The sequence below is a fragment of the Tamandua tetradactyla genome, chromosome 25 (genome assembly GCF_023851605.1).
Source record: "Tamandua tetradactyla isolate mTamTet1 chromosome 25, mTamTet1.pri, whole genome shotgun sequence".
Lineage (NCBI taxonomy): Eukaryota > Metazoa > Chordata > Mammalia > Pilosa > Myrmecophagidae > Tamandua > Tamandua tetradactyla.
The window spans coordinates 6,279,320-6,303,264 of record NC_135351.1 but is presented as its reverse complement, the minus strand read 5'-3'; the positions used below and the strand labels follow the sequence as shown (position 1 = coordinate 6,303,264).

The 23,945-nt window shown below is 40.2% G+C and overlaps 1 protein-coding gene and 1 pseudogene across 9 annotated transcripts in view; both read right to left on the bottom strand.

Moving 5' to 3' along the window:
* Window positions 1-23,945, bottom strand: part of LOC143668884 (testis expressed protein 56-like) — an 81,687-nt gene that overhangs the window by 39,590 nt on the left and 18,152 nt on the right. The window lies entirely within an intron of this gene.
* Window positions 4,313-7,780, bottom strand: LOC143668689 (52 kDa repressor of the inhibitor of the protein kinase pseudogene; annotated as a pseudogene).

Here is a 23,945-nt window from a genome sequence, read left to right as displayed (position 1 = left end):
ATATCCATATGCAAAAGAATGAAAGAGGAACCGTATCTCACACCCTATACAAAAGTTAACTCAAAATGGATCAAAGATCTAAACATTAGGTCTAAGACCATAAAACAGTTAGAGGAAAACATAGGAAAATATCTTATAAATCTTATGATTGGAGGCGGTTTTATAGACCTTACATCTAAAGCAAGAGCACTGAAGAAAGAAAGAAAGAAATGGGAACTCCTCAAAATTAAACACTTTTGTGCATCAAAGAACTTCATCAAGAAAGTAAAAAGACAGCCTACACAATGGGAGACAATATTTGGAAATGACATATCAGATAAAGGTCTAGTATCCAGAATTTATAAAGAGATTGTACAACTCAACAACAAAGAGACAGCCAATCCAATTACAAAATGGGTAAAAGACTTGAACAGACACTTCTCAGAAGAGGAAATACAAATGGCCAAAAGGCACATGAAGAGATGCTCAACTTTCCTGGCCATTAGAGAAAGGCAAATCAAAACCACAATAAGATATCATCTCACACCCACCAGAATAGCCATCATCAATAAAACAGAAAATGACAAGTGCTGGAGAGAATGTGGAGAAAGAGGCACACTTATCCGCTGTTGGTGGGAATGTCAAATGGTGCAACCACTGTGGAAGGCAGTTTGTCAGTTTCTCAAAAAGCTGAATATAGAATTGCCATATGACCCAGCAATACCATTGCTAGGTATCTACTCAGAGGACATAAGGGCAAAGACACAAATGGACATTTGCACACCAATGTTTATAGCAGCATTATTTACAATTGCAAGGAGATGGAAACAGCCAAAATGTCCATCAACAGACAAGTGGCTAAACAAACTGTGGTATATACATACAATGGAATATTATGCAGTTCTAAGACAGAATAAAGTTATGAAGTATGTAACAACATGGAGGGACCTTGAGAACATTATGCTGAGTGAGACTAGCCAAAAACTAAAGGACAAATACTGTATGGTCTCATTGATATGAACTGACATTAGTGAATAAACTTGGAATACTTTGTTTGTAACAGAGACCATCAGGAGATAGAAATAGGGTAAGATATTGGGTAATTGGAGCTGAAGGGATACAGACTGTGCAACAGGACTGGATACAAAAACCCAGAAATGGACAGCACAATACTACCTAACTGTAATATAATTATGTTAAAACACTGAATGAAACTGCATGTGAGAATGATAGAGGGAGGAGGGCTGGGGACATCAATGAAATCAGAAAGAAAGATAGATGTTAAAGATTGAGATGATATAATCTAGGAATGCCTAGAGTGTATAACAATAGTGAAATGTACAAGGTACAATTTTAAAAATGTTTTTGCATGAGGAAGAAGAAAGGAATGTCATTATTGCAGGGTACTGAAAATAGATGGTAATTAATATTTTAAAATGTCACCTGTGTGAGACTAAAGCAAAAAATGTTTATTTGTTACAAAATTTATATTTTGACTAGTGCATTTCCTAATATAACTCATGTAGATAGTTTGATTGAACATCATAAGTACTTGGAATCTCAGGTAGGACAGGAGATTTTGCTGGTTTGTCCAGAGTGATGCCCTGATGAATGCCAGAGTGATTCTATCAGTGAGTGGAAAAGTATCTGCAAAGTCCCCTTCGGGGAGTGGTGAGAAGGGGGAGAAATTCAACTTCCCCAAGTTGAATTCTTGATATTCTCACAAGCAGTGTGGACAACCAAAGCTATAGGCTGAGCCCCCAGTCTTGGGGTTTGTTCATATGAAACTTAACCACCAAAAGGATAGGTCAAGTCTACTTAAAATTTAGGCCTAAGAGTCACCTGCAAGAGAGCCTCTTTTGTTGCTCAGAGGTGGCCTCTCTCTCCAGCCAACACAACAAGCAATCTCACCACCCTACCCCTCTCTATGTGGGACATGACTTCCAGGGGTGTGGACCTTCCTGGCAATGTGGGACAGAGATCTTGGAATGAATGGAGACTCAGCATCAAGGGATTGAGAAAAACCCTAGAATGAGCTGAGACTTAGCATCAAGGGATTGAGAAAACCTTCTCCACTAAAAGGGGGAACAGGGAAATGAGACAAAGTGTCAATGACTGAGAGATTCCAAACAGAGTTGGGAGGTGTGGTAGTTAGATTCAGTTGTCAACTTGGCCAGGTGAAAGCACCTAGTTCTGTTGCTGTGGACATGAGCCAATGGTAGGTGAATCTCATCTGTTGCTAATTACATCCGCAGTCGGCTAGGAGGCGTGTCTGCTGCAATGAGTGACGTTTAACTTAATTGGCTTGTGCTTAAATGAGAGAACGCAATGTAGCACAGTCTAGCAGCTCAGCATTCCTCATCACAGCACTTGTAGCTCAGCCCAGGCCTTTGGAGAAGTCACCCCGGGGAAAGTTGTTGGAACCCAGGGGCCTGGAGAGAAGACCAGCAGAGACCATCCTGTGCCTTCCACGTAAGAAAAGAGCCTCAGTGGAAAGTTAGCTGCCTTTCCTCTGAAGAACCAACAAAATAAATCCCCTTTTATTAAAAGCCAATCCGTCTCTGGTGTGTTGCATTCCAGCAGCTAGCAAACTAGAACAGGAGGTTATCCTGGAGGTTATTCTTATGCATCAAGTAGATATCATCTTGTTATTCAAGATGTAATGGAGAGGCTGGAGGGAACTCCCTGAAAATGTAGAGCTGTGTTCCAGTAGCCATGTTTCTTGAGGATGATTGAATAATGATACAGCTGTCACAATGTGACTGTGTGATTGTGAAAACCTTGTGTCTGATGCTCCTTTTATCTACCTCATCAACAAAGGAGTAGAACATATGGAATAAAAATAAATAATAGGGGGAACAAATGCTAAAATAAATTTAGTTTGAAATGCTAGTGATCAATGAAAGTGAGGGGTAAGGGGTATGGTAAGTATAATCTTTTTTTTTTTTTCTTCCTGTGTTCGTTTTATTTCTTTTTTATTGTCTTATTTCTTTTTCTGAATTAATGCAAATGTTCTAAGAAATGATGAATATGCAACTAACTGATGATATTGTGAATTACTGATTATGTAGGTTGTTTGATTTTGTTTCTTTATTTTTTTAATTAATAAATAAATTTTAAAAAGAAGTCCTACCATTTGAAGGTCAGTTGTGGGCCTCGTTTTTTGTTGTTTTTTTCTTTGCATGGGCAGGCACTGGGAATCGAACCCAGGTCTCCAGCATGGCGAGGAAGAAATCTGTCACTGAGCCACTGTGCACTGCCTGGGCCTCATTTTTTTTTTATTGTGAAATATATACATACATACAAAAAAGCAATACATTTTTAAGTACATTGTAACAAGTAGTTGTAGAATAGATTTCAGCGTTTGGTATGGATTACAGTTCCACAATTTTAGGTTTTTCCTCCCAGCTGCTCCAAGACAATGGAGACTAAAAGAAATATGAATATAATGATTCAGCAGTCATACTCATTTATAAATCCTATCTGGGCTCTTCCCATTCTAGCTTTTTCATGTTGGAAAGGGACTGATAATATGGGACAGGGGGATTGAACTGGTTGATGTTCTTGGAGAGGCTGGCCCCTCTGGGCTTCAGGACTTGTCAGGCCTAGGAATCCATCTGGCAGTTACGGGTTTCTGGAAAGTAATCTTAGTACATGAAACTTTTGTAGGATCTCAGATAGAGTCCTGGGTGTTCTTTAGGGTTAACAGGACTGGTTTTGGTTGGGGCTTGGCAGACTGGTTATTACCCATATGTAACTGAGAGTAGCCTCCAGGATAACCTCTTGACTCTATTTGAACTCTCTTAGCTGCTGATAGCTCATCTTGTTATGCTGCTTTTCCCCCTGTTGATCAGGAAGGTGCTGTTAATCCCATAGTGCCAGGTTCAGGTTCATCCCTAGGAATCATGTCCCACATTGCCAGGGAGACTTTCACCCTGGATGAGTTGTGGTTTTAACATTTTAACATTTTACAAATGCATTCCTTCCTTCCAGACATCCTAAAAATTTATTTCTTCAAAGTACTGATAATTGGACTGAAAACCTGACACCTGGAGCCACAGTGATGATTAATGACTTAATTAAAGTAATCCCATAGAGCCACTAGCAAAGATAACACAGAAATGATACGTGGCACTTTCAATGCTATCTTATAGAAGAATAGATGGGTCTTCAAAGTATGAGAGCTCAAACGGGGCCCTTTAAATAGGTAGATTATTAATGACTAATGCATTTAATGGTAAACTTATAGGTAAAGATACTCAATGATTAAGCAGCTTATATACATCTCACAGCTTCTCCTCCAAATGTAAGAGGAAAACATATTTTAAGAGTCTCAAGTAGTTTCAATGGTTTCTGAATTACCTGTAGGAAGCTCTGACTTGGTTGTATAGAATTTGATACATGTGTCCACCATTAAACCCAGATCATATTTTATATCAAAATTTATATCAACAAAGCCAAGTTACTTGACCTTTGGTCTGTCAAAGTATTCCTCAGATATGCTTTGAGACACTTTCGTCCATTTCCATAGCATTCATTCTCAACCCTCATCACAGGAAGAATGCATAAGACCTTCAACAAAACATAAACATTAGCAAAAAATGTGTTGTCAGGTAGGTGGAGGGCTTCATTAATGTGGATAGAAGCTCTGTAGCTTTGCCTCTATGTTTCCACTTGATTCTCCAGCAATGAAGCTCTGCTGAGAGTGTGTCAGGATTGGATGAGTCACTTCTGTACATGTGAACATGGTGTTCCTCCAAGATATTGAATTTGAGCTGTCCCATGACAGAGGGTTCCAGAGATAAGTATTTAAGAGCTGTGAGGTGCATTTCTGAGACTATGTTTTTAAGTTCTTGAATAAGGTGCTCCACTGTGGAATACTTAGGGTTTTGTTCTAGTTTGCTAGCTGCCAGAATGCAAAATACCAGAAACGGAATGGCTTTTAAAAGGGGAATTTAATAAGTTGCTAGTTTAAAGTTCTAAGGCTGAGAAAATGTTCGAATTACAACATTTCTATAGAAATGTCTAATCAAAAGCATCCAGGGAAAGATACCTTGGTTCAAGTAGGCCGATGAAGTTCAGGGTTTCTCTCTCAAGTGAGAAGACACATGGCAAACACAGTCACAATTTCTCTCTTGGCTGAAAGGGCGTATAGCGAGCAAGGTGTCATCTGCTAGTTTTCTCTCCTAGCTTCCTGTTTCATGAAGCTTCCCGGGAGGCGTTTTCCTTCTTCATCTCCAAAGGCTTCTGTCCAGTGGGCTCTCTGCTTCTCGTGGCTATGTTGTTCTTCTCTGGCTCTCTCTGAATCTCTTTCATTCTCCAAAATGTTTCCTCTTTTATAGGACTCCAGAAACTTATCAAGAACCACTCAAATGGATGGAGACCATTTGGTCATCACCTACTCCAGCTTAACAAGCACTCTTGATTAAAAATCACATCTCCAGGGAGATGATCTCATTACAGTTTCAAACATACAGTATTGAGTAGGGATTATTCTGCCTTATGAAATGGGATTTAAATTAGCACATGGCTTTTCTAGGGGACAAACATCCTTTCAAACCAGCACAGGTTTCTTTATAGTAACGCTGTAAAAATAATTATATATGTATACAATTGAGAGTCAAGGTTACCTTGCTGAGTTCTGGGGAATTTGCCAAGGAGTTTCTTGTGAATATCAAGTTTAGATACCAAATTTGTGGGCTTCCTCAAACCAAAATTTATGATATACTTCAAAATTTTCCATCCCTTCATTTAGCAAATACAGCACTCCAGTCAAGCTGCTAGCTGGAAAGAGGACATCAGAGGGTTTGCCACTAGAGATTTTTCCCAAAGGCTCTTGTAAAAGATGGGACATTCTTAAAAACAACAATGCTCACAACGAAATCAAAATCTGCTACTTCACTGCAGGGTACAATTGCTTGGCCAGCTACACAATTATTCCATGTAATACTTGTGACACTATTTATACCATCAAAATATAAGACAAGTGGTTGCAGGTGTTCCACTAAAATTCCAAAAGCATCATGCCTACCTATCCATTAAGAATGGAAAATTTCTTTCGGTTCATTACACTCTGAAAAAGACTGAAATTACATTGTCGAGTCTAAAAATAGTTGTGTTGATCAATGGAAAAAAAGAATAAACTTCATCAGTTGTTCACAAGGCAACAGGTACTCCCCTAATACACACTGATTTTGTGAACCACATATTTAAGGCCCAGGAAGATCAGAATGTCCAGATAACTTGGAGATATTCTGGAAGCAACAACTTTCATTTTGGAAGAAAATCCACTGGACGCAATGTAAGCCTGTCCACCACAGTACTTCATGTTTAGTACCCACTTCTCAGTTATTACAGTGTGGAATTTCACAGCCAAAATTTCTGCATCAGCTGCATAAGGCAGAAAGCCCACACATTCCTCTCTCAGGTCATGAGATTCATCCACAAACCTCGCCAACAAGGGCAGGTGTTCTTCCCCTGCTATGCCCACCACATCACCCGTATTTTAGTTTGTTAAATCTGCTGGAATACAATATACCAGAAATGGAAACGCTTTTAAAAATGGAATTTATTAAGTTACAACTTTACAGTTCTAAGGCTGTGAAAATAGGCACCAACAAGAGGTTGCCTTCAGTCAAGAAAGCCTGATGCTGTCTGGAGCACCTCTGTCACCTGGGAAGGCACGTGGCAATGTCTGCTAGCTTTCTCCCCTGGCTTCCCATTTCATAAGGATTCCCCGGGGATGTTTTCCTTCTGCATCTCCAAAGTCTCTGAATGTGTGGGCTCTGTTAGCACTGAAGCTTTTTCTAAAATGGTTACCTCTGAAAGAGCTCCAGTAAGCAACCTGACCTTGAATGGGTGGAGACCCGTCTCCATGGAAATTGTCTACCCACAACTGGGTGGGTCACATCTCCATGGGAACATAAAAAAGATCCCACCCAGCAACATTTAAATGAGGATTAAAGGACATGGCTTTTCTGGGGTCCACAATAGTTTCAAACCAGCACAGTCAGTGACAATGGAAAAGAAGAGTGAATCTCTCACTTCCTTGAGAGTTTATTCCCGAATGCAGCTCGCACATATCTCTAGCATTTGTTTCTCCTGTTTTCAAACCGAACAGCATGTTAACTGCTGTTATCGCAATGCTCTTTCTCAGAACCTCCTCACCAGGATTTATTCAGCACTCCAGGAATGCTTGAAAGTTATCAGGAAGAAAGAGAACTTTAGGGAGTTCATCAGCCTCATGTCCATCCAGAGGTATGTTTTGTTTTCCCCATAAGAATTAAAATTTCAAATAAAGATTTCAGGTATTCTTTGTTTTCCTTCTCTTCAAGGGTTAAAGGTAAAATATCTTTATCCTGTTCTTCACCCCCTTCTTTTGCATTTGGGTTCTGAGCATTGCTGTTGTTTCTTTATGTTTCGTTTCTGTTCAGAAGTTTCATCAATTTTTTTCTGTGTCAGTGTCATGATTTCATTTTCATTCAATTCTTTTATTCATTTTCTGTCTATGATGTGGCTTGTTCAAATGACTGGTAAGACCAAATGCTGTTGGTATTACATTATCTTGAGGAACTGTCCTATAAGGACTACCTCTACAGATCACAGAGATCTTAAAGTGTTTGGCACGTAACTGATAATGTTTATTTAGCTGATCATGTGTTTTATCTTCCAAGGCTTCTCTCCTACAATTCTCTGCCCACTTCTGGCATCTGGCTGGGTCCTGTGGCAACCTGGAGAAGGCCAGGTTGGACTGCAGCATGCTCTTCTGTGTGCCGGTGGGGGTAGCGCAGAAGTTCAGCATCATAGTCCACCTGCGGCCAGCCCAGCCCTCCCCTGCCCGCCTCTCCGGGCAGCCCCCAGCCCATCAGGGCCAGGGAGGGGAGCCAGGCCACTGGCAGGCAGGCCGCGAAAAGCTGTAACCACACAAAGGCCATGGATTCTCCTGCCCCATACACTCAATAACCAAATCCTGAGATACCAGGATTTCAAAGAGAGAAAGAGTTCATGACTAGGTAAATAGGAGGAGAGCAGATGGCCTATCAGCCCAAAATCTGTGTCCCAGAACTGCAGTGATTTTCATAGTAAAAGATGGGCAGCTTTAGTATAATGAGCAGGGACCTGAGATGATGTAATTAGAGGGCATTTAATTATTGAGTATGTGCAAATTGATTACATGCTTGGCCACAGAACCTATGTAAAAATATGGCAGAATGAAGGATAGGTGACTTGTAGGTTAAAGTCTAAGCTACTGCACACGTCAGGTGGGCCTACTTTAGTTAGATCCAGTTTTGGTTACCAAGATTACTTTTGACTTGTGGTGGGTTAGTTCTGGGCTGACCCAAGACCCTTCATTAATAAACATTAGGGACTGTGTTAAGTGATAACAAGACTTTAAGGTTGAAAAACTAGGTACAAATGAATGTTAGCCACAAGGTTTTCACAATCACAGGGGTAGAAGATAAAGGATGTACAACCGTTATCAGAGATCAAAGCAGCTAGATTACAATTTAGCGATTTCAGGCATTTCCCTCTGTCTACTTCAATACATCAGAAAGCAAAAAGGAATATCTATGTAATGATTCAGTAATCAAAATCATCCCTTAAATCCTGATTTCTCGGTTACAGGGCAGGAGAGGTGCTGTGGTCTGAGGCCAGGTGGGGCCCAAGAATCCAGCCCCTTTGCTTGTGCGTCACACTGTACCCAGTCAGCCTTCTGTACTCTTATTTCCATCTCAGCATATGCGTCCCGGAGACACCCAACCTGCAACACTGGGAATACAAAAATAAATTAGGAAGCCCCACTTCAGGAAAGCAAATAAGTGTTTGTAGATGGATGTGTGGATAGACGTGTGTCATTTCTTATGGTCTAATACGATGGCCATATTTTCAGAAACCAAACTAGAATGTAAAGTAAGTTAGCTAATCAAGAGACGATGTTATGGCCTGAAATTGAGGTGTACGAACCTGCTCTGGCAGTGAAACTTGAATTGTTTTCTTTTTAATAGGCCCGCAAACCCTGGTGAAATGATGTTAACCTGAGTAATCAAAGATCATAACATAAAATAATTTCAACCTTTCTATGTAAAATACCTTCTGTCCACAAAGAACAATTTCTGCCTGTATCTGGACAAAAAGTCAGTGTCTTCACATCTTCCAAGAAGAAAATACCATGGTTTCAAGGACCGTGTTCATTTGAAATAGTTTGCCTACTTTGGCTATGGATTTTTAAATCAAATTGGCACATTATGCCATCTAGGACACTGAAAAAGAAAAGGTAAATGAGGACAGTATTTCAAAGGGACAATGGTCTGGAGAGAGCTTCCAGCACAGACCAATTCAGAAGCTGGAACTCTCCCTATGTCCACTACAGGAGGGAGGGCTCCACCTTTGTAGTGAATTATATATTTCCTTTGTCAGCAGTTTTTGAGCACTTCTTATGTGCAAAGTAAAAGCAGCATGTATTAGGCATCGAGCAGCAATACTAACCAAACAAATACAAAAAAACTTCATCGATCTGGCATAGCAGGGAAGTGTTCCAGAAAAGACCATTTGCTTAGGGCTTTGAGCATCAGAATCCCACCCATTCCACAACCTCACCGCATACCACCCACTCCACAACCTCACCGCATCCCACCCATTCCACAACCTCACCGCATCCCACCCACTCCACAACCTCACCGCATACCACCCACTCCACAACCTCACCGCATCCCACCCACTCCACAACCTCACCGCATACCACCCATTGCACAACCTCACCGCATACCACCCACTCCACAACCTCACCGCATCCCACCCACTCCACAACCTCACCGCATACCACCCACTCCACAACCTCACCGCATCCCACCCACTCCACAACCTCACCGCATACCACCCACTCCACAACCTCACCGCATACCACCCACTCCACAACCTCACCGCATACCACCCCTTCCACAACCTCACCGCATCCCACCCATTCCACAACCTCACCGCATACCACCCACTCCACAACCTCACCGCATCCCACCCATTCCACAACCTCACCGCATACCACCCATTCCACAACCTCACCGCATCCCACCCATTCCACAACCTCACCGCATCCCACCCACTCCACAACCTCACCGCATACCACCCACTCCACAACCTCACCGCATCCCACCCACTCCACAACCTCACCGCATACCACCCATTGCACAACCTCACCGCATACCACCCATTGCACAACCTCACCGCATACCACCCATTCCACAACCTCACCGCATCCCACCCATTGCACAACCCCACCGCATACCACCCATTCCACAACCTCACCGCATACCACCCATTGCACAACCTCACTGCATACCACCCATTCCACAACCTCACTGCATACCACCCATTCCACAACCTCACCGCATCCCACCCATTCCACAACCTCACCGCATCCCACCCACTCCACAACCTCACCGCATCCCACCCATTCCACAACCTCACCGCATACCACCCATTCCACAACCTCACCGCATCCCACCCACTCCACAACCTCACCGCATCCCACCCATTCCACAACCTCACCGCATACCACCCCTCACCTGGAGAGCTGAAAAAGCTGCTCAGCCGGTCTCCTGCTTCCACCCTTGCTTCCTTGCCAGCCAGAGGAATCCTTTTAAAATTCAAGTCCAATAATGCCACCCCTCCTTTACTGAAGGGGGACGCATGGTCTGGGAATTGAACCCAGGTCTCCCACATAGAAGGTGAGTACTCTACCACTGAATGACCCTAACCCTCTTTTTTAAGACCCTCCAAAAGCTCCCCATTTCCCTCTGTGCAAAAGCCAGTCTTTACAGTACCCTTCAAGGCCCTATGTGATCTGGAAAGGGAATCTATTTATAGTGCATCACAAGCTTCCCTTCCTTTGTAAAGAAAAGTAGGAAATGTAATTTGATACTTCTCAGATGATGCAGAATCATCATTGAAACATTATAATCATGAACCGTTATAATCTGCTATGCCCTTAGGACATCTATGTGTGATAATGAACTGGCTGAATTACTCTGCTCAACAGGCCGAATTACTGCAGGACTTCTCATGGCCTTTGGTAAGCTAACGTGCATTCTGTGTTCCAAACATCTTAGGCTTTACAACACTTTCTTAAAAGCACATCTCTAAAGACTGAGGTTCTATGGAGACACCATATCAGGAATATTGAAGCAATAGGCTGCTGTTCCCACATGAAAGCATGCTATGGCCTTTTTAAAGCATAGTATCCACTTTCTTTTAAATATTTTTATTGATAAAAGTTAACGTACAAACATTCCATACATGGTGTAAAATCAATGGTTCACAATATCATCACATAGTTGTGTATTCATAACCATGATCATTTTTAAAAAACATTTGCATCACTCCAGAAAAGGAAAAAAGAAAAAACCCATATATACATGCCCCTCATTGACTAGTATTTCCATCTACCCAATTTATGTCAACCTTTGCCCCCTATTATTTATTTTTTAATCCATATTTTTTACTCATCTGTACATACCCTAGATAAAAGGAGCATTAGATACAAGGTTTTCACAATGACACAGTCATGCTGTAAAAGTTATATCATTACACAATCATCTTCAGGAAACAAGGCTACTGGAACACAGCTCTGCAGTTTCAGGTACTTCCCTCTAGCCTCTCCAATACATCATAAACTATAAAAAGATAACTATATAATGCATAAGAATAACCTTCAGGATAACCTCTCAACTTAGTTTGAGTTCTGTCAGGCACTGAAACTTTATTTTTTTCATTTCTCTCTTCCCCCTTTTGGTCAAGGAGTTTTTCTCAATCCCTTGATGCCAGGTTCTGTCTCATATCGGGAGTTCTGTCTCATGTTGCCAGGGAGATTTACACCTCTGGAAGTCATGTCCCACATAGAGGGGGAGTGCAGTGAGTTCACTTGCATGTCAGTTTAGAAAGAGAAGCCACAACTGAGCATCAAAAGAGGTTCTCTGGGGGGTGAGTCTTAGGCCTAATTTTAAGTAAGCTTAGCCTATCCTTTGCAGGAATAAGTTTCATAGAGGCAAACCCTAAAATTGAGGGCTTGGCCTATTGATTTGGTTGTCCCCACTCTTGTGAGAATATCAGAAATTCTCCAAATGGGGACATTGGATATTTCCCCCTTTCTCCACATTCCCCAAAGTGGAATTTGCAAATACTTCTTTATGCACTGCCCAAATCACTCTGGGCATCACACTAACCTGGACAAACCAACAAAATCTCATGCCCTATAACAGTCCATGTACTTATGATGTTCAACTAAACTGACCATACAAGTTAAATTAGGAAATGCACTACCCAAAATATAAATTTTGCACCAAACAAACATCTCTCCCTTTGGTCTCACAACCGAAGTTGAAATTTTAAAATATGGACGATACCATTCTTTTACCCAGTCTTCTGGTATACCTTAGTCCTATCCAGATCAGCTTCATTCATATCTCTACTAGATGCTGACTTTCACAGCTTCAGAGCTCTGAGTCTCAGGTGTCACAGAAATATCCAATGTTTCTGGGAAAGACCATGTTATATACAAACAGCTCAGTATCTCAGAATTTAGAACAGTTACACCTCCTGAATATATGTGACCACTGTAAGAGCTTATAATCTAGGACCCCTTACAATAAGCCCCAACCTGGTAACCCATGCTCTTGACTTTAGTTCACTGAATTTTTATATTATAGTTAGTTCGCATGTTGAGGCATGATAATATTTGTCTTTTTGTTCCTGACTTTTCATTCAACATACAGCTCCTAAGCTTCATTCACCTAGTTGCATACCTCACAACTTCACTCCTTCTTGTGGCCGCTCAGTAGTCCATTGTGTGTATACACCACAGTTCCCCCTTCCATTCCTCAGTAGTTGTACCCTTAGGCCACTTCCATTCATTGTGGATCTCGGATGCTGCTAACAGAAACACCAGAGCGCAAATGTCCATTCATGTCCCCCACATTCAGTTCCTCCAGTTATATACTGAGCAACAGGGTTTCAGGATCATATGGCAACCCCACCCCTAGCCTGCTGAAGAACCACCACACTGCCCTCCACGGGGCCAGACCTCTCATTTCCCTACAGAAAATGAATAGGTTCATCTCTTTCTCCACATTTTCTCTAGCTCTTTTTTGTCTTGTTCATTTTTACAGTTTTATTCACACGTCATACGATCCTGTCTCATTGTACAGACATGCTTCTGTCACCATGCCTTTGCCACCATACCCTAACCATACATTTCCTTTTCTTCCACACAGAATCTGTACCCCTTTCCCCATGGCCCCACCTGTTGACATTTAGTTCTGGCATAATGCCTTTGTTACAATCAGTGGAAGCATATTACAATGTTACTGTTGACTATAGACCCTAGTTTACATTGATTGTGCTTTTTCCCTATACCATCTATTTTCAACACCCTGCAATGCTGACATTCATTTGTTCTCCCTCATGCAAAAACATTTTAATTTGTACATTTAATCACCATCATTGTACATTCTAGCATTCCTAAATTATTGGTATCCACTTTTAATAAGGCATCAATGACTAGGAGTTCAAATAGAGTCAAGGGGCTACTCTGGAAGTCATTCCTATGCAAGTTTCAGTTAGACCTTGCTACCTATCATAACTTGCCAAGCCCCAACCAAATTCATTCCAGCCAATACCAAAGAACACCTAGGGCAATATATAAGATTCTACAAAGGTTCCATGTATTAGAGTAACTTTCCAGAAACCTATAAACTCTAGATGGGTCCCCGGACCAGATGAGTAGTGAAACCTAGAGGTCCCAGCCTCTCCAGAACATCAATTAATTCTATCCCCCTGCCCCTTATTATCAACAGCCCTTTCCAATGTGAAAAAGTTAGAAAGGGCTTAGGCCAATTCTAAGCTCTTGACTGGGAGAAAGATCAAAGATGATGGTAGAGTTATACAGAAAAGGTAGGGTTTAACAAATGAGTATGAATGCTGAATCATCATATTGATATCTCTTTTAGTCTCCAGTACCTTAGAGCAGCTAGAGTAAAAACCTAAAATACTGGAATTGTAACCCATACCAAACTCTGAAATCTGTTCTATAATTAATTGTTGTGCTGTGCTGTGCTTTGAAATTTATTGCTTTTTTGTATATATGTTATTTTTCACAAAAAAGAAAAAAAAGCCGATTGTGATCATAAAAAAAAAATTCCTTCTAGCCTCCAATGTTCTGCAGCATCTGAAAGGAAAAATCTGAGATAATGGAATAGTAGCCCATGACAAACTCTGGGATCTGTCCTGTAACTGCTTATTGAAGAGTGCTTTGAAAATTATTGCTTTTCTCTTTCTTTACTTTGTATATATGTCATACAGTAAAAAAGTATAAAAGGGGCCAAGATGGCGGCTTAGTGTGGTGTGGGATTTAGTTTCATCCTCCAGAGCAGCTAATAAATAGGCAGGAACAGTACAGAACAAGTGCTGGGGTCACGTCAGTCAGTGACCAGACACACAGCGTACCCCAGTCTGAACAAGCTGGACCTGCTGTGAGCCCCACCAGATCCATGAGTTCCCCAAGCCACAGAGGCCGGCACCCCTCCCCCACTGGCTGCTTTCCAGAGGGGAAAGTAAAGAGACTTTACCAGCAGCAGGGGCTGAGTTCAACCAAGCTCCAATTGTGGAATTAATTAACAAATTCTGACTACTGAAAATAGGCCCCCAGCTCAGCTGAACCTCCAATAAAAGTGGAGGTCACTGTTTTTTGCCCCAGCGCAGAGTGGGCAGGGCTGATGGAGAAAAAAAAAACAGGCTTTTTTGGATTTGAAAAGGTCTGGGCCCTGAAGAAAAGGAGGGGGCACACAGGACCTGGACATACACAAAGCAATGTACCAACCTAAGCTCTTGATTAGCAAACCTGAGGAACGGGGGTCCTTCTCTGAAAAGGATTTTTCTTTCTTTTTTGTGATTGGGTTTCTACGGATTGACTGCTCTTTGGATACAGCCGCAAGGTTTCTCAGGCTCACTGCTCCAGGTATAGGCAGAATCAAGCTTGTTTGAGTGTTTGTCTGGAGCCTGTGCCTTCCCCAGGAGAGGAGTGGGGCTCAGCTCAGGTGGAACCCCTCCCTCAAGGAATTCAGACCTCAGGGTCTGGAAAAGTGAAGCGATTAAAACCAGACTACAACCTCTCCTCTGTCTCCACCACGCCCCCAGCAGGGAGAGTCTACTGAAGTGAAAGGTACCACATCACCTTATGCTGGTGGGACCTACAGGTAGACAAGCGCCACATACTCAGCAGGACAAGAAAAACAGAGAGTCCAGAGGCTTCATAGGAAAGTCTTTCAATCTGCTGGATCTCACTCTCAGGAAAACTGACACAGGTGACTCTTTCCTCCTGACAGGAGGCCAGTTTGGTCTGGGAAAATCTGGCTGGGGTCTGTAATACCTAAGTAGACCCTCCTAAGTGTGGGGGCAAAAAGGCACCATACAGGCAGGGCAAGAAACAAGAAAACAAGAACTAAAAAATTCTGATCTGTTAAACAAAACCTAAGCTAGAGGTCCAGAATAAGCTTAACTGACTGTCTAAGAACAGACAAACAATAAACTCATCCAGCAAGAAAATCCTAGGTAAAAAAAAAGTGAAAACAATCTCCAGAATAAAATAATTAAGGTAATTAAATGCCTACACAACAGGAAAAAATAAGAAATTACACTAGGAAAATTGAAAATATGGCCCAGTCAAAGGAACAAACCAACAATTCAAATGAGGTACAGGAGTTGAAACAATTAATTTATAATGTTCTAACAGACATGGAAAACCTCATCAAAAATCAAATCAGTGAATTGAGGGAGGATATAAAGATGGCAAGGAATGAACAAAAAGAAGAAATTGAAAGTCTGAAAAAACAAATCACAGGACTTATGGGAATGAAAGGCACAGTAGAAGACATGACAAAAACAATGGAAGCCTACAGTGGTAGATTTCAAGAGGCAGAAGATAGGATTAGTGAACTAAAGGATGGAACATCTGAAATCTGACAAGTAAAAGAAAATAGAGAAAAGAATGGAAAAATATGAGCAGGGACTCAGGGAACTGAATGACAATATGAAGTGCATGAATATACATGTGGGTGTCCCAAAAGGAGAAGAGAAGGGAAAAGGAGGAGAAAAACTAATGGAGGAAATTATCACTGAAAATTTCCCAACTCTTATGAAAGACTTAAAATTACAGATCCAAGAAGTGCAGCATACTCCAAACAGAAGAGATCCAAATAGATGTACTCCAAGACACTTACTAATCAGAATGTCATGTGTCAAAGGAAAAGAAAGAATCTTGAAAGCAGCAAGAGAAAAGCAATCAATCACATATAAGGGAAGCCCAATAAGACTATGCATAGATTTCTCAGCAGAAACTGTAGACGTGATAAGACAGTGGGATGATATATTTAAATTATTTAAAGAGAAAAACTGCCAACCAGGAATTCTACAGCCCAGCAAAATTGTCCTTCAAAAATGAGGGAGAAATTAAAACATTTTCAGACAAAAAATCACTGAGAGAATTTGTGGCCAAGAGCCCAGCTCTGCAAGAAATACTAAAGGGAGCACTAAAGACAGATACAAAAACACAAAAGAAGAGGTGTGGAGAAGAGTGTAGAAAGAAGGAAAATTAGATATGACATACAAAATTCAAAAGGCAAAATGGCAGAAGAAAGTACTACCTGTACAGTAACAACACTAAATGTTAATGGATTGAACTCCCCAATCAAAAGACATAGACTGGCAGAATGGATTAAAAAACAGGATCTTTCTATATGCTGTCTACAGGAAACACATCTTAGACCCAAAGATAAACATAGGTTGAAAGTGAAAGGTTGGGAAAAAATCACTGAGAGAATTTGTGACCAAGAGACCAGCTCTGCTAGAAATGCTAAAGGGAACACTAGAGACTGATACGAAAAGACAGAAGAGGGAGGTGTGGAGAAGAGTGTAGAAAGGAAGACTATGAGTAAAGGTAAAAAGAAGGAAAATTAGATATATATATAAAATCTAAAAGGCAAAGTGGTAGAAGAAAGTACTTCCCTTACAGTAATAACACTAAATGTTAATGGATTAAAGTCCCCAATCAAAAGACATAGACTGGCAGAATGGATTAAAAAACAGGACCTATCTATATGCTGTCTACAGGAAATGCATCTTAGACCCAAGTACAAACATAGATTGAAAGTGAAAGGTTGGAAAAAGATGTTTCATGCAAATAACAATCAGAAAAGAGCAGGAGTAGTATACTAATATCCAACAAACTAGACTTCAAATGTAAAACAGTTAAAAGAGACAAAGAAGGACACTATGTATTAATAAAAGGAACAATTCAACAAGAAGACATAACAATCATAAATATTTGTGCACCGAGCCAGAATGCTCCAAAATACATGAGGCAAACACTGAACTCTAGAAAGAGAAATAGACGCATCTACCATAATAGTTGGGGACTTCAATTCCCCACTCTCATCAATGGACAGAACATCCAGACAAAGAATCAATAAAGAAACAGAGAATTTGAATAAAACAATAAATGAGATAGACTTAACAGACATTTATAGAACATTACACAACAGCAGGATAAACGTTTTTCTCAAGTGCTCATGGATCATTCTCAAGAATAGACCACATGCTGGGTCAAAAAGCAAGTCTCAATAAATTCAAAAAGATTGAAATCATACAATACTCTTTTTCAGATCCTAAAGGAATGAAGTTGGAAATCAATAATAGGCAGAGGGCCAGAAAATTCACAAATACATGGAGGCTCAACACACTCTTTAACAACCAGTGGGTCAAGGAAGAAATTACAAGAGAAATCAGTAAATATCTCGAGGCAAGTGAAAATGAAAACACAACATATCAAAACTTATGGGATGCAGCAAAGGCAGTGCTAAGAGGGAAATTTATTGCCCTTATTGCCTATATTAAAAAAGAAGAAAGGGCAAAAATCGAGGAACTAACTGTCCACTTGGAAGAACTAGAGAAAGAACAGCAAACTAACCCCAAAGCAAGCAAAAGGAAATAAATAACAAAGATTAGAGAAGAAATAAATGAAACTGAGAACATGAAAACAATTGAGAAAATCATTAAAACCAGAAGCTGGTTTTATGAGAAAATCAATAAGATTGATGGACCCTTAGCAAGACTGACAAAAACAAGAAGAGAGAGGATGCAAATATATTAAATCAGAAATGGGAGAGGAGACATAACCACTAACCCCACAGAAATAAAGGAAGTAATGACAGGATACTATGACCAACTTTATGCTAATAAATACAACAATGAAGATGAAATTGACGACTTCCTAGAAAGGCATGAACAACCAACTTTGACTCGAGAAGAAATAGATGACCCCAACAAACCAATCACAAGAAATTGAATCAGTCATTAAGAAGCTCCTGAAAAAGAAAAGTCCAGGACCAGATGGCTTCACATGTGAATTCTACCAAACATTAAAGAAAGAATTAGTACCAACCCTGCTCAAACTCTTCAGAATTTGAAGAGGAGGGAAAGTTACCTAATTCATTCTATGAAGTCAACATCACCCTCACTCCAAAGTCAGACAAAGATATTACAAAAAAAGAAAGCCACAGACCAATCTCTCTAATGAATATAGATGCAAAAATCCTCAACAAAATTCTAGCAAATCGAATCCAGCAACACATTAAAATAATTATATATCATGACCAAGTAGGATTCATCCCAGGTATGCAAGGGTGGTTCAACATAAGAAAATCAATTAATGTAATACACCATATCAACAAATCAAAGCAAAAAACCCACATGATCATCTCGACTGATGCAGAAAAGCCATTTGACAAAATTCAACATCCTTTCTTGCTGAAAACACTTCAAAGGATAGGAATAGAAGGGAACTTCCTTAAAATGATAAAGGGAATATATGAAAAACCCACAGCTAATATCATCCTCAATGGGGAAAAACTGAAAACTTTCCCCCTACAATCAGGAACAAGACAAGGATATCCACGATCACCACTTCTATTCAACATTGTGTTTGAAGTTCTTGCCAGAGCAATTAGACAAGAAAAAGAAACACAAGGCATCAAAATTGGAAAGGAAGAAGTAAAACACTCACTGTCTGCAGATGATATGATACCATATGTTGAAAACCCCAAAAAATCCACAGCAAAACTACTAGAGCTAATGAATGAGTACAGCAAAGTGACAGGTTACAAGATCAACACTCAAAAATCTGTCGTGTTTCTAATTACTAGGAATGAACAATCTGAGGGGGGAAATCAAGAAACGAATTCCATTTACAATTGCAACTAAAAGAATAAAATGTTTAGGAATAAATTTAACTAAAGAGACAAAAGATCTATACAAAGAAAACTACAAGAAATTGTTTAAAGAAATCACAGAAGACCTAAATAGATGGAAGGGCATACCATGTTCATGGATTGGAAGACTAAATATAGTTAAGGTTCAATTCCACCTAAATTTATTTACAGATTCAATGCAATACCAATTAAAATCCCAACAACTTCCTTTTCAGAAATAGAAAAACTAATAACCAAATTGATCTAGAAGTGCAGGGAGCCCTGAATAGCTTAAAGTATCCTGAGAAAAAAAAAATTAAGTCGGAGGTCTCACGCTACCTGACTTTAAGGCATATTATGAAGCTACCGTGGTCAAAACAGCATGGTACTGGGACTTCTGGAGAAGATGGCGGCTTAGTAAGACGCGCGGGTCTTAGTTCCTCCTCCAGAACAGCAACTAAAGAAACAGAAACAATACGAAATAGCTCCCGGAGCCAAGACAGAGACCAAAAAGACAGCGTACCCCATTCTGGAATGGCTGAACGGGCAGGGAGAATCCGCTGCGGTGAGATACCCGAGGGGCGCACGTTTTCCCCGCCGGGGCAGCTGGCGACTGGGGTCCCCTCCACACACGTGGCTCCCCGGTCTGACTGGGAACATTGGATAGCGGGGCCCTCCCGCCACGCTTGGCATCTCGGGCCAGTTGGGCAATTTGGACTGCCACTCCCCCAAGCCGCGGCGGCCGGTGACCCCCCCTCCACGTGCAGTTTCCCGGGCGACTGCGAGATTCAGATTGGCAAGTTAAAGGAGCCACAGCATCTTTTACTGGTGGGCCCCGCAGACAGACGAGCGCCACGAGCGCCACCTACTGGGCAGGAAAAGAAAAACAGAGCCCAGAGATTTCACAGAAAAACCTTTCAATCAGCCGGTCCCACACCCAGGGAAATCTGATCAAATGCCCAGACACCAGCAGAAAATAATGGATGATGCTCGGAAAATTGAAGATATGGCCCAGTCAAAGGAACAAACCAATAGTTCAAATGAGATACAGGAGCTGAGACAACTAATGCTGAATATACGAACAGAAATGGAAAAACTCTTCAAAAACCAAATCAATAAATTGAGGGAGGACATGAAGAAGACATGGGCTGAACAAAAAGAAGAAATAGAAAATCTGAAAAAACAAATCACAGAACTTATGGGAGTGAAGGACAAAGAGGAAAAAATGGAAAAAACAATGGATACCTACAATGGTAGATCTAAAGAGACAGAAGCTACAATTAGTGAACTGGAGGATGGAACATCTGAATTCCAAAAAGAAACAGAAACTATAGGAAAAAGAATGGAAAAACTTGAGCAGGGGATCAGGGAACTGAATGACAATATGAAGCGCACAAATATACGTGTTGTGGGTGTCCCAGAAGGAGAAGAGAAGGGAAAAGGAGGAGAAAAACTAACGGAAGAAATTATCACTGAAAATTTCCCAACTCTTATGAAAGACCTAAATTTACAGATCCAAGAAGTGCAGCGCACCCCAAAGAGAATAGACCCACATAGGCGTTCTCCAAGACACTTACTAGTTAGAATGTCAGAGGTCAAAGAGAAAGAGAGGATCTTGAAAGCAGCAAGAGAAAAACAATCCATCACATACAAGGGAAACCCAATAAGACTATGTGTAGATTTCTCAGCAGAAACCATGGAGGCTAGAAGACAGTGGGATGATATATTTAAATTACTAAAAGAGAAAAACTGCCAACCAAGACTCCTATATCCAGCAAAATTGTCCTTCAAAAATGAAGGAGAAATTAAAACACTTATAGACAAAAAGTCACTGAGAGAATCTGTGACCAAGAGACCAGCTCTGCAAGAAATACTAAAGGGAGCACTAGAGACAGATATGAAAACACAAAAGAAAGCGGTGTGGAGTAAAGTGTAGAAAGAAGGAAAATCAGATATGATATATATAATACAAAAGCCAAAATGGTAGAGGAAAATATTATCCAAACAGTAATAACACAAAGTTAATGGACTGAATTTCCCAGTCAAAAGACATAGAATGGCAGAATGGATTATGACCCAGCAATACCACTGCTAGGTATCTACTCAAAGGACTTAAGGGCAAAAACACAGACGGACATTTGCACACCAGTGTTTATAGCAGCATTATCTACAATTGCAAAGAGATGGAAACAGCCAAAATGTCCATCAACAGACGAGTGGCTAAACAAACTGTGGCATATACCTACGATGGAATATTATGCAGCTTTAAGACAGACTAAACTTATGAAGCATGTAATAACATGGATGGACCTAGAGAACATTATGCTGAGTGAGTCTAGCCAAAAACTAAAGGACAAATACTGTATGGTCCCACTGATGTGAACCGACATTCGAGAATCAGCTTGGAATATATCATTGGTAACAGAGACCAGCAGGAGTTAGAAACAGGGTAAGATAATGGGTAATTGGAGCTGAAGGGATACAGACTGTGCAACAGGACTAGATACAAAAACTCAAAAATGGACAGCACAATAATACCTAAGTGTAATGTAACTATGTTGGAACACTGAATGAAGCTGCACCTGAAATATAGTTTTTTGTTTGTTTGTTTGTTTGTATCTTTTGTTTTTGTTTTTTTCTTTTTCCTTTTTTATATATATATTTTTTATTAGTATTATTATTTTAATTCTCTTCTCTATATTAACATTCTATATCTTTTTCTGCTGTTTTGCTAGTTCTTTTCCTAAATCGATGCAAATGTACTAAGAAATGATGATCATACATCTATGTGATGATACTAAGAATTACTGAATGCATGTGTAGAATGGAATGATTTCTAAATGTTGTGTTAATTTCTTTTCTTTTTTTTGATTAATAAAAAAAACTTAAAAAAAAACAGCATGGTATTGGCATAAAGATAGATATATTGACCAATGGAATCGAATAGAGTGTTCAGATATAGACCCTCTCATCTATGGACAATTGATCTTCGATAAGGCAGTCAAGCCAACTCACCTGGGACAGAACAGTCTCTTCAATAAATGGTGCCTAGAGAACTGGATATCCATATGCAAAAGAATGAAACAGGACCCATAACTCACACCCTATACAAAAGTTAACTCAAAATGGATCAAAGACCTAAACATTAGATCTAAGATCATAACACTGTTAGAAGAAAATGTAGGGAAATATCTTATAAATCTTATACTTGGAGGCAGTTTTATAGACCTTACACCCAAAGCAAGAGCATTGAAGAGAGAAAGAAAGAAAGAAAGAAACAGGAACTCCTCAAAATTAAACACTTTTGTGCATCAAAGAACTTCATCAAGAAGTAAAAAGACAGCCTACACAATGGGAGACAATATTTGGAAACGACATATCAGATAAAGGTCTAGTATCCAGAATTTATAAAGAGATTGTTCAACTCAACAACAAAAAGACAGCCAACCCAATTACAAAATGGGAAAAAGACTTGAACAAACACCTCTCAGAAGAGGAAATACAAATGGCCAAAAGGCACATGAAGAGATGCTCAACGTCCCTGGCCATTAGAGAAATGCAAATCAAAACCACAATGAAATATCATCTCACACCCACTAGAATAGCCATCATCAGTAAAACAGAAAATGACAAGTGCTGGAGAGGATGTGGAGAAAGAGGCACACTTATCCACTGTTGGTGGGAATGTCAAATGGTGCAACCAGTGTGGAAGGCAGTTTGGCAGTTCCTCAAAAAGCTGAATATAGAATTGCCATATGACCCAGCAATACCATTGCTAGGTATCTACTCAAAGGACATGAGGGCAAGGACACAAACGGACATTTGCACAGCAATGTTTATAGCAGCATTATTTACAATTGCAAAGAGATGGAAACCGCCAAAATGTCCATCAACAGACGAGTGGCTAAACAAACTGTGGTATATACATACGATGGAATATTATGCAACTGTAAGACAGAATAAAGTTATCAAGTAAGCAACAACATGGATGGACCTTGAGGACATTATGCTGAGTGAGATTAGCCAAAACCAAAAGGACAAATACTGTATGATCTCACTGATATGAACTGACATTAGTGAATAAACTTGGAATATTTCGTTAGTAACAGAGACCATCAGGAGATAGAAATAGGGTAAGATATTGGGTAATTGGAGCTGAAGGGATATAGACTGTGCAACAGGACTGAATATAAAAACTCAGAAATGGACAGCACAACGCTACCTAACTGTGATACAATTATGTTAAAACACTGAATGAAGTTGAACGTGAGTTGGAGGAGGGCTGGGGCATAAATGAAATCACAAAGAAAGATAGACAATAAAGATTGAGATGGTATAATCTAGGAATGCCTACAGTGTATAATGATAGTGACTAAATGTACAAAAATTAAAAATGTTTTTGCATGAGGAAGAACAAAGGAATGTCATTACTGCAGAGTGCTGAAAATAGATGGTAATTAATATTTTAAAATTCAACTTATGTGTGAGACTAAAGCAAAAAATGTTCATTTGGTACAAAATCTATATTTTGACTAGTGCATTTCTGAATATAAGTTATGTAGACAGCTAGGTTGAACAACATAAGTACATTCCCCGATGAATCCCAGAGTGATTTAATCAGTGAGTGAAAAATATTTGCCATGTCCCCTTCAGGGAATGGTGATAATGGGGGAAAAT